General features: G+C 32.9%; 3 long non-coding RNA genes across 4 annotated transcripts; all 3 read left to right on the forward strand.

Annotated features, from left to right (window-relative positions):
* Window positions 1038–4019, forward strand: LOC107619275. 2 transcript variants are annotated; one of them, XR_001615599.2, is made up of 4 exons: window positions 1038–1048; window positions 1850–1851; window positions 3696–3766; window positions 3869–4019. It is a non-coding gene; the product is annotated as an uncharacterized LOC107619275 (long non-coding RNA). The 2 variants fall into 2 exon arrangements; XR_002354166.1 differs by lacking the exons at window positions 1038–1048; window positions 1850–1851 and having other exon boundaries at window positions 3554–3766.
* LOC107619274 lies at window positions 4048–5269 on the forward strand. Its single transcript, XR_002354165.1, has 4 exons — window positions 4048–4604; window positions 4690–4769; window positions 4860–4972; window positions 5093–5269. It is a non-coding gene; the product is annotated as an uncharacterized LOC107619274 (long non-coding RNA).
* LOC107619276 lies at window positions 5806–7064 on the forward strand. Its single transcript, XR_002354446.1, has 3 exons — window positions 5806–6335; window positions 6474–6576; window positions 6802–7064. It is a non-coding gene; the product is annotated as an uncharacterized LOC107619276 (long non-coding RNA).

The raw sequence follows: 10929 nt of genomic DNA on the forward strand, positions 1-10929 counted from the left end.
AAGTTAATAAAATCCATCCAATTCAACCCAAAATTTACCATAAAATAGTGGTTTATCATTGACATTGATGATTCCCTTATTGAACTTGTTTCTTTTCCATGTGAAGCCCAAACCCAATTTTTTCGGGTGTTTTCTTGCACCCTTTTGTCACTAACTTAACAAAAATTTTGGGGTCATTGAGAAAATAGAGAGTGTAGCCACAAAGTGAGAGAGGAGAAAGAAACAAAATTTTTGATGTTATACAGAATTATTGAACAGCAGTTTCTCATTTGTTCATTGTTGGATCAGTCTGAAATTTGGACGGCATGTTTATCTCATTTTGTTCTTCATTTTGAATGGTGGAAATATTGATTGAAGGTCTGTAGTGAGAGAAATTAACTTCGTACAGCATCTTTAGTTTGGGTATTTTTCATCTTTTTGTTACTCATTTATAAGCTTTGGTGCTTTGGTGCTTTGGGTGGTTGTATGCACGATTTGTGCTTTATTTAAGACTCTCTTGTATCTCATATTTAGTTGTATGCATGACTTATAGTTTTTATCTCTCACATTGAGGGAGTTTTTCTCGTTAAAATTTCGGTGTATACTTATTATTATTATTATTTTACTTATATTTTTGCTTGTTTATAGTTGTTTTTATATTGTGTTGTAGATTCTTTCATATTGTTCTTGTGTTGGAGATTTGTGGTGTTTTTGCTATTGGACTCTTTCATCCTTAAATACTGAAGTAGATCGAAAATTGTTACAAAGTAAGATGGAATTATATCGAGATCACAACAAGTATGTGATGAAGAGTATTGAATAACACTATTGCTAAGAGATAGATTTACAAGTGAAATGTGGAATACTTATTGAAATTAGTTGTGGCCATAAAATTAAAATATATGTTATATGTAAATATTTTGGCTGCTTTTATAATAATTTTCGATTAATACTTTTTTGTTAGGTGCTCAAATATAGCATTCTGATAAGCTAAATGTATGCATATTGAATCCTTGTTATGTAATTTAAGATGAATGAATCGTGTATAGTATTTTAAGTGTCTTTTAAAGTGATATTGCAATTTAGAAGTTGGCAAGGGAAAGGAAAAATGCAGACTCTAGTCAATTGTCTAAAAACTAATTAAGATGGACTGAAGATATGGATCTTGTATTACTAAATGCATTGGAAGAAGAGGCAATGAATAAGCTCAACATAGTGAATAAGCTCAACAATTGGCCCCACACATCACTAAACAACACGTTAAAAACAGAATAAAAACTTTAAAAGATCATTTTGCTAAAGCGATTTGGTGGATTTTCATGGAATCCTTTCAGGAAAAAGATTGAACCTGAAGAAGTTTGGGATGATTTTATAAAGGTAATCCAATTAACACTTGTCTGTTAATTAATAGTATGTGTAATTTTGTCAAAAGGTTATCTGATTTTAATTATTTTTCTTCATCATTTCTATAGGACAAAAAATGAAAAGAATGCAAATTAAACATTATGATACATTGTCAAACTTGTTTGGAGTTGATAGAGGTACTAGGAAAGCAGTTGCAACAACAAAAGAAAGGGGACAATAACTAGAACGAGAACTTATTGACAACTTATTTGATAATACAAAAATTTCTAATGTAGATATGATGATGAAAATTGATACTTAATTTTTTGCTACCAATGTAGATCTATTTAGGCTTCTTTCTTGGCAGTCAAATCAATCTGGTGAGACTTCAACCTCAACAATTGAAAAGCTTACGGCTCATATGCTTGAGTTAGTGGAGGCCTAATATGACAAGATGCCATTTGGAATCGATGCTTAACCAATGCCATAAACAATGGTAATAATGTGTCAGCCAAGTTATACGAAGTGGTTTTCAGGTAAGGTTAAGTTGTTGAGAAATAGATTGGCATTACTAAACAAGGACTAGCTATATCATGCAGTAGAGCAGGCTTCACCATTATATCGTTAAATGAGTATGATTTATTTTTCTTCTAATTTTAGACTAAGGTTTCATAACAGTGAGTCACTGAACTATTTATTAGTTATGATAGATGAAGTCATTGCAATTCTTTGTTGTTGATTACTCATGTTCATATTTGCTATTTTTTTTAATTCTTTTATTTCTTGTTAATTTTACCCACACTCAACATGTTCCTACTTTAACTAGATTTCTTTGAATACTCTATTACTAAAACAGTGGCTTTTAGGAATCCTCATATTCTACAATTTAAAGTATGATAAATTATTAAAAGTAACTCGTATTCTTTCTCTTCTCTATGCTCTTGTAATTTGTAAGACTCCAGATTTTTAAAAATTAAATAATTAGCTATTTATGAGCTAATATATTATATTGAGATGTAATTTTTAAAAAAATTATTTTTAACAAAAATAATTAAATAGAATTTTATAATTATTGAAGTTTAATTTAATTATTATTTATTCTATTAAATTTAAATTAATTATCCAAAATTAATTTAATAAAACAAAAATTATTATTATTATTATTATTATTATTATTATTATTATTATTATTATTTAAAAAAAAAGGAGAAAGTGGCCGAATGCCTTAAGGAAGTAAAGAAAGAAAGCTAAGGCTTGGATTCATATATGTATATATATACACAACGTGACACCTACCTCCCCTTTTGCATTCATTTAATTATTATCATTCCTTGATTCCATTCATTTTTTTTTTGCCAAAGCCAAAAAGAGAACCGTGGATCAGAGTAAGCATGACATCTAAACCTGTCTAACGTGTAACATTTTTTTTAAAGCATGATCATTAGCTCCTAACCGGTTTTGCATGCTTCATTTTTGAATAAAGTAAGAAAGAAAGAACCGAGAGAGAGAGAAGACACTACTAGAAAATTAGTTATTACAAACGGATATTTCCGACGGATTTTATCCCACGGAAATACAGACGGAATTTCAAAGGGATTTTTTGTCGGAAAACAAAAAAAAATGAATTAGTATAAATTACAGACGGAAAACAGAATCCGTCGATAATTCCGTCGGTAAAATTAATTTTTTTTAGTGGGAAATGATTACAGACGGAAAATTCGTCTGTAATTAAATAAACAAAATGCTGCGTTTTATTAAATTATTACAGACGAAAAATCCGTCTGTAATTTAAATTTTCCGTCGGAAATGTTGAGGTAACCCTAACTTAGATTCTACCCTTTCGAGTTCCATTCACACTCCCCATTCACACTCCTAACCTAAACCTTCTTCGAGCGTTGCCAGCAGCCCTCATCCCTCTTCAAAGTTGTCGTCGAACTCTTCTCCTCCGGTAGAAGGTGTTGTCGCCGCCGGCGGGGCCTAACTGTGGGTGTATTCGTCATCTGTGGAAGCTCTACTCGGCCCTCTTCGCATCATTCCTCCTCTCCTCGTCGTCGCACGAAGTTCTAAGTTGAGCTCGTGGCGTCGCCATCGCGAAAGGTTCCTCCCCTCCTCACCGTGCGTCATTTCTGATTCTCTGCTCCTTGCCGTTTCTGAATCTCTGGTCCTCACTTTATCATCTCGCCATCTCTCCGGTAAGCCAATGCTTCTTCAGTTTCATCTTTTTTTTCCAATTAATTTTTAAGATTCTGAACTGAATTTGTGCAGAGTTTGGAATTGAATTATTTATTTAATTTGTTGAAATTGCTTCTTGTTGTGTTCTGTACCCTACTTTACAATAATCAAGGAATCGTTTTTTATGGAAAATCTATTAGTTTCAAGAAAAACCACTCCGATCTACTTGAACTCGAAGATCGTCTCAAGAGCAGCTACGACTACGTTCCAGGTGCTTCTTACTTTCTCTTCTCGCTCCTCTTTCCATTTTTACTTTGCATTTTTTTCTTCCTTTGTTTTGTTGGATTGAGAATTTTCTATTTTCAGGAATTAGCTCCAGATTTTGAGGATGAAGAGGATGGGGAAGAAGAAGAAGAAGAAGAAGAAGGAGAGATTTTAGCTCCTGTGCCGGATTCTAGCTTCAACGAAGATGATTTGTATCCTTCTCCAATTTTTGGCTGCTGAACAATTTTTAACATAGAACTGAAAAAAATGAAAATAAAAATTCTGTAGATGAAATAATGAAATTATGTTGATCTGCCACCCTGAATGATACCAAAATCAATTCACATATGATTGTGTTTTACATTTTTCATCCATTTGATTTATTTCTGTACTTTGTTTTCAGAAATTCTATATTGAAGCTATGAAAACTAAAAAGATTAGATAATGATATGATATTTTCATCCCGTTTGATTTTATTGGTGTCTGTCCCTTAATCTAGTTCTCTTCATATTTGATGAATCTATGAGTTTGAAATAACTTGGACTCTCAGATGCTTGTCTGGCCACGTTAGCATCTGGAGGTTAGTGATACTGCTATGCCACTTGCCTCTATTGGCATTCTTGTTGGTTGTGAGAATTTCATGCATATGTTTTGGTTCCAATATTCTTCATTTTCTGGTTAAAAGGGATGTCACTTGATCTGGTCTTGTGGTCGGTCATGTTGATGTTGATTTCATGAAAACAAAACTTTTGCTTTGATTATTTGTTTGTTACTAACTCTGTTTGTACCACTATCTTATTTTCTTGCACCGGTGCTGCTGATTTATTTCCACAAGAACTTGAGATGTAAGTTAAAAGTTGTGAATATTATTTCCACATTTCTGTAGATGATTGCTGCAAGTTTCTCATTTCCTGAGCAATGGTTGAATAGGCATCAAGAGTTTAAGCAGCAGTAGCAACCTGTGGTAGACAGAATAGTGGCATTTGAGGGAAGGAATTTATTATCTGATGGTAATAGTTTTCTTTCTTGCTTCAATACTTCAAATCCCACCATAAGCCACAAAGAGATTTTTTTATGTATTATTTTGAAACTAAATTTAGAGGCAAACAAGGAGAATTTAGAGTCACCTGAACCTTCCAGCTCTCTTATAAAGATATTGGAAACAGAATTTGAATGTCTTCCTGGCTATATGAAGGGTCTAGTGACATGGTAGGTGAGGTTCTTTGTGTCTAACTAGATGTTTCTTTACAATTTACATGGATTATTCTTCTTTAGTGTTATCACCAAACTATTAGTTTCTTATTGATTTATATCTTCTTTTATTACTTTGTAGGAAGAGATAAAAGAGATGGAAAGGGAGCAAATCCGAGAAGGAATTGATGAGTTTGGAATATTGTATTCTGAATTAAGGTCTTGACGTGATTCGCACTGATAGGACATTGGTCTTTTATGAGAAGCAAGAGAACTTGTCAAAATTATGGGATATTCTTGCAGTTTATGCTTGGCTAGATAAAGATGTTGGCTATGGTCAAGGTGAGTTTTTATATAAGTGGGCCACTTGAATCTCACTTATTTGATTCTTTTTTTTTATTATTATTATTATTTTATAGAGAGCAATATTATATTTTGATATTCCTATTGATTTAAGTTTGAAGATCACAGAAGATCCTATTCCTATCCCAGTATTAGTGATAATTTCATGTAACTGCTTTTTATTGTTCTTTTTATTGTCAAAAGGTGACTATTCCACAAGTATGCCTGAATTTGAACAAAAAATAATTTATTATGTTAACAGTACTAATTTTTTAATGAAGCAGAGGAATGAATTTTTAGTTAAGAAGCAGAGGAATGAATTTGCCTGGCTATCTTGAAACAAAAGGAATCCTTACTAACTTACAAGCATGTCAAATTTTGAGACAACACTTTCCATTTCACTTTTCCAATAACACTTTTCTTTTTCTATGCTCCCTCATTAATCAATACATACAGGAGAATACTATGTATGCCATATGTTCTTTTCTTCTTCCCTATACTTTCTCTCTTCCAATGGGCAGCTAGGAGGGCTTCCAAATAAGGTCACCATTCTCTGCAATGGCGTGGAAGGCATATATTTTTCAAGCCTTCACTTGTAAGCATCACTTGTTCATATGTATCTGTCCTCTGTTGTAATTTTTTTTAAATTGCTGTAGCTAATTACTACGTATAACTTCTTATTTGTGAGGTGCGGCAAGTGATAATACATTCATGCCTTTTTCTTTTTCTTGATTGTCAATTAATATTTTGCACATATTTTCTAATAGCTAATGCAACTTATCTCTCAAGCTTCATTAATGGATTTCAAACTCATTGATGCTAATTTTGAATCTGCTGTTGCTATTACTTCTGTATGTAAAATGATTCATTTATTGCTTTTTGGTAAATATACATTTTCCTCTACTTCAGAGTTGTTTGCAAGTGTGGTATTTGTGGGACTGAAAAACAAGCACTCGGTGACTGGGAACAACACAGGTTCTAAATTAAGAAACTGGAAAACAAGTATTAGGGTCAAAGGCTCCATGTTACCACTTGAATAGTGGGTATGTATATAACTATTATTTTATTCCTTTTTGTTTGTATAACTACCTATTTTTTGTTACTTTGTTAAACTACTGTTTAAGTGTCTAACCATTCTCTTTTGAAACTAGTAACTGATGCTATGATATTTCACTTCTCAGATGCTGCAATTGGCTGAGGTCCATGCTAATGCTCAAGTTTCTGTCAAACCTAAAAAGTCTTCTCTAAAAGAGAGGAAGCAGAAGTTACTTGCCTTCTTGCAAGGTACTCTTTTACTCACTTTTTCTGTGCAACTTAATGGTATATTGATAAGGATCTAGTTTCTGGTAATGATGATGGTGCTACACTCAACCTCATGATTATATACTAAAACTTGTTCAGAAATGGGGTACATTACACTCAACCTCATGATTATATACTAAAAATAAAAGCTCAATCATTCATTACTCTTTTTCTTTGTTATTCTTCTTGTAAACTTTTGCATACTAGGTTTACAGGAGTTTGCTGAGAGGAAGGACAATGGGAAGATGGCTGAAGGATCAAAAGGAGAGGAAAAAGCAGGAAATTAGGACATTGTAGAATCAATAGAGTGTACATAGCTGCCATAAAGTTCTACACTTACCATATGAGTGGTCTTTAACTTAGCTTGCATTGTTCAAGAAATTTTAGAAAATTCTAAAGACGCTACTCTACTAATGTTTTTGAGACATGGATGTAATTTTCACTCCATATGGATGTATAACTGTATATTATTGAATAAGTAGAGTTATATGCAAAGAAATATTATAGATATATTTTTCATATATCTCAAAGAAAAAAATATATATAATTTATATGAGTTGAATTGAGTTTTTTTATATTTATTTTGTATGAAAACAGGTTTATTTTGCAATAAAAAAATTAAAAAAAATATTTTACCTTACTGATAGATTTACAGACGGATTTTCTGTCTGTAATCAGAGTGTGAGATGATTTTCCAAAGTTCAAATTACAGACGGAAAATTTGTCTGTAATTACAGACAGAAAATCCGTTTGAAAATCCGTCTGTAATTACAGACGAAAAATCTGTCTGAAAATATGTCTGTAATTACAGACGGAAAATCCGTCGGAAAATCCGTCTGTAATTACAGAAGAAAAATTCGTCGAAAATTTCGTCGCCTCAAGGAAATGGATGGAGAATTTACAGAGGGAAAATCCGTCGGTAATTGGTAAAAATCCGTCGGTAAATAATTTTCGACGGGGCTTTACAGAGGGACAAAATCCGTCGGTAATTTCGTCGGTAACCAAAAATCCGTATGTAATAAAGACTAAATCTGTCTGTAAATCTGTCTGTATTAATCCATTTTCTAGTTGTGAGAAGAGAGAAACCATGAACTTCCTTGAGCTTCCGATCTCGATTTCTTGCAATCCGTAACTCTAATTAAAAATCTAATCCATCAAAAGTGTTCGTGTCTTTCTCCTCTACAAGTTGGCGTTATTTTTGTCCGATAGAAGTTGACGGTAACGTAGCTCCTCTTCCCCTTGAGTTCGGCCAATTGAAGTTCTAGGAAGCACAAACGACTTCTGACGTTTTCTTCTTCAACAGCTCGGTCAGAAAGCTTCTCCAAAGTTTTCGTTGATTTTGATTTCGTACGAAGGTAGGGGATTTATTTTTAAAGATAAATATTTTTAATTTAGAATGCCTACAAAGTTAATTGGATAATTAGAAATATATCTATATATATATTAATAATAGTAATGTTATTGAGTATGGATTATTGTTGTGAATGTGACTGGTTTGGTTGTTATGAAAGATTAATTGGTGGAATTAAGTTTGGATTGAGGTTGTGAAAATGTGATTGTTGTGGAATTGAGATTTACTTAATGATGGTGGATATTGTTGCAAGCTTGTTTGAGAAATTATTGGTTATTGGATATGTTAATTTGATTGGATGATATTGTGTTGAGCGTTGAATTGATTTAGGCTTGTGCTCGGTCTGGATTTATTGTGATGACGGTTTATTTGTGACTGTTTTTTGATTATTAAGAATTTTGCTTATTTGAGAATTATTGAGAAAAAGGCTGGTGAATTGTTGAGGAATAGGAAACCCGTAAGGGTGGTTTAGTCCGAATTTTAGAGAAAATGCTGACGAAATTTTATAAAATCTGAGGTTTTATTTGAAAAGTTATTTTAAAAGATTTGGTTTTGGAAATTTAAATTATTTAAGATTTATTTAGTTGAGAAAAGGTGTACTCTATTTTTTTAAACTCGATTTATTAAGAAAAATATAATGTTTTAAATCCAATTTTGTAAGGAAAGATTTTGTTTAAAGCATTGTTTTGAGCTCATTTTTTTTTAAAAAAGGAATCTCTACCACAGGAGAGCGGAGAACAAGGATTTAAAGAATATATTAACTTAAAGGAATCTCTGCCACATGAGAGTAGAGAATAAAGACAAAGAAAATGATGCTTTAAAAGTCTGTCTGCCACAGGAGAGCAGATGTGACATTATTTGGGCCTTAGTGCCAAATGTAAAGTGGGGACGCCCATACACTGAGAACTGTTTTCCAGATGTACGCTTATTGATTTGGAAAGTCACACTGTATGCGGCCTAGCCGTACGACTTATAAGCATAGTGTATGCATCTGGAAAATCATATCTGGGACTCTAGTGCCCGAGTAATGTCAGGAGCGGATAGGCAACCGACACATGAGCTCATGGCCTGCGTTAGGGATAGACATGCATCATGTTGTTTGCATATTTGCATTTGATTGTGCTTGCTTGTCTTATTTCTTTGTGATTGTGCTGTTTGTCTTGTTATGACTTGCTTGTACATTAAATTGAATCTCTTACCTGTACTATTTGTTTGTGAATGTATTAAAGTGATTACGAATTGACATTTTACTGAGGATTAACTATGTGGCTGAGAGACGGGTAATGTGACTAGTTTTATATTTAAAATTTGTTTTGAGTTTAGAGATTTTAGAAAGAGGTAATTAGTTAGTTAAAGTAAAACCAAGAGTATTTTCAAAGGGTCCGATAAAAATAAAGTTTTATTAGGTAAAGTTAATTATTTGCACTTTATTTCATTACTTTTACGGCATTCTTATTCCCTACTGAGAACGTGTGGTTTGTTCTCACCCCAAATCTTCCACCCTTTCAGTGACAGGTTCGGAGATTCAGTAAGAAGCTGCAGACGATTAGTAGATTTACTTGTGATTCTTGTTATTTTTATAGAGTCCCTTGCCCTTGTTGCTTCAGGATTTTTATTTTATCCAGAGGGATAGGTATTGTATTTGAGTTTTACATTGAATTTAATTGTATAGCATCTATTATTAATAATTATGTGATTATTATTATTTGAAGATCTTTTGTTATGTGATTTTAATTACTAAAATCTATTTTCTTAAAAACGGAAATGTGATATCGAAGTAAAGGCTCAATATTAAACAGATAAATAGTAAATAAGAAAAATAGGTTAGTAACTCCTTACTTTTGGTACGATCATGACGTGCTAAAAGTTAGGGTGTTACATTATGGTATCAGAGCAGTTCGTTCTCGTTAGAGTCTTAGGAATGGACTGACTATGCTTTATTGCATACTCTGAGTGTCTGTCATGCAGTAGGACTTATCCCACTGACAAGAGTTTGAGTTTCAAATGCATGATTGTCTATTGATTAATGTTGTTAGTCGACCGTTGCATCTCTCATGGTATTAGGTCTGGCCAACTTAATACTAATGATTCATGTATATGGAAACACTAATGGATTATCATAGACGAGACAGAAGTAATAGGTAACGTGAATCGTGGGTTTTGGGAACGTTAGGAGTTAATTTCTTGATTCTACTCGATTACGTATCTGTTCTTTCATAGTTTGCCGAAAGTTTCTTATTCGAGATTTCTTTCTTGAAAAGTTAACTAATTATTTTTCAACCTTGTTTCCTATTCATATGCTTTCTCATTTGATCCTAATTGCATATGTCCTCTTAAATTTCTTAGATATCTGCCTTGTGTTATTTAAACTCCTCTTCTTGACTCGTATATTCTTTGATGTAATTTTGGAATTGTTTAATGCATCAAAGTGAATCGTTGAAATCTTTGTGAACCTTGTCCGAGTTGCTTGTTCTTTCTCTAAGGTCTTGTATTTTTTTTAGTGACTTAAGATTTGTTTTGATGTCACGTGCGACCGTTATACATAGCAAATGGTGTGTTAACTCTTTATGATGTGTTTCGTGAACACGAAAGGTAGAGCTTGTAAGCGTGCGACGTCACAGGATGTTTTAGGGTTCTGAGTCCCGTGGAAAAGTTTGCGAAAGATATATTTGTGACCAGTATTGGATTGCGAAGTGTTTGATGAGGTTGAGAAAATTCACGAATAGTCTACTTGTTAAAGTACATTTTGGAATGGTGAATATACGTCAGGTTGATGTTTGGGAAGTTGAAACTCTGGAGTTGGTAAGAGATCAATGTGCGGACGTTAAGCGTATCGTTTTAGCCACATGCCTGTTTTATAATCTTTTGTCACCTTGTTTTACCATCACACGTTTGAACCATGTCATATTTTGTATCAATCTTGCCTTGTAACTTCAGCTTTATAATCGTACTTTCACCTTGGTACTTGTAGGCCATATGAACCT

Source organism: Arachis ipaensis, chromosome B09 (assembly GCF_000816755.2).
Source record: "Arachis ipaensis cultivar K30076 chromosome B09, Araip1.1, whole genome shotgun sequence".
NCBI classification, from domain to species: Eukaryota; Viridiplantae; Streptophyta; class Magnoliopsida; order Fabales; family Fabaceae; genus Arachis; species Arachis ipaensis.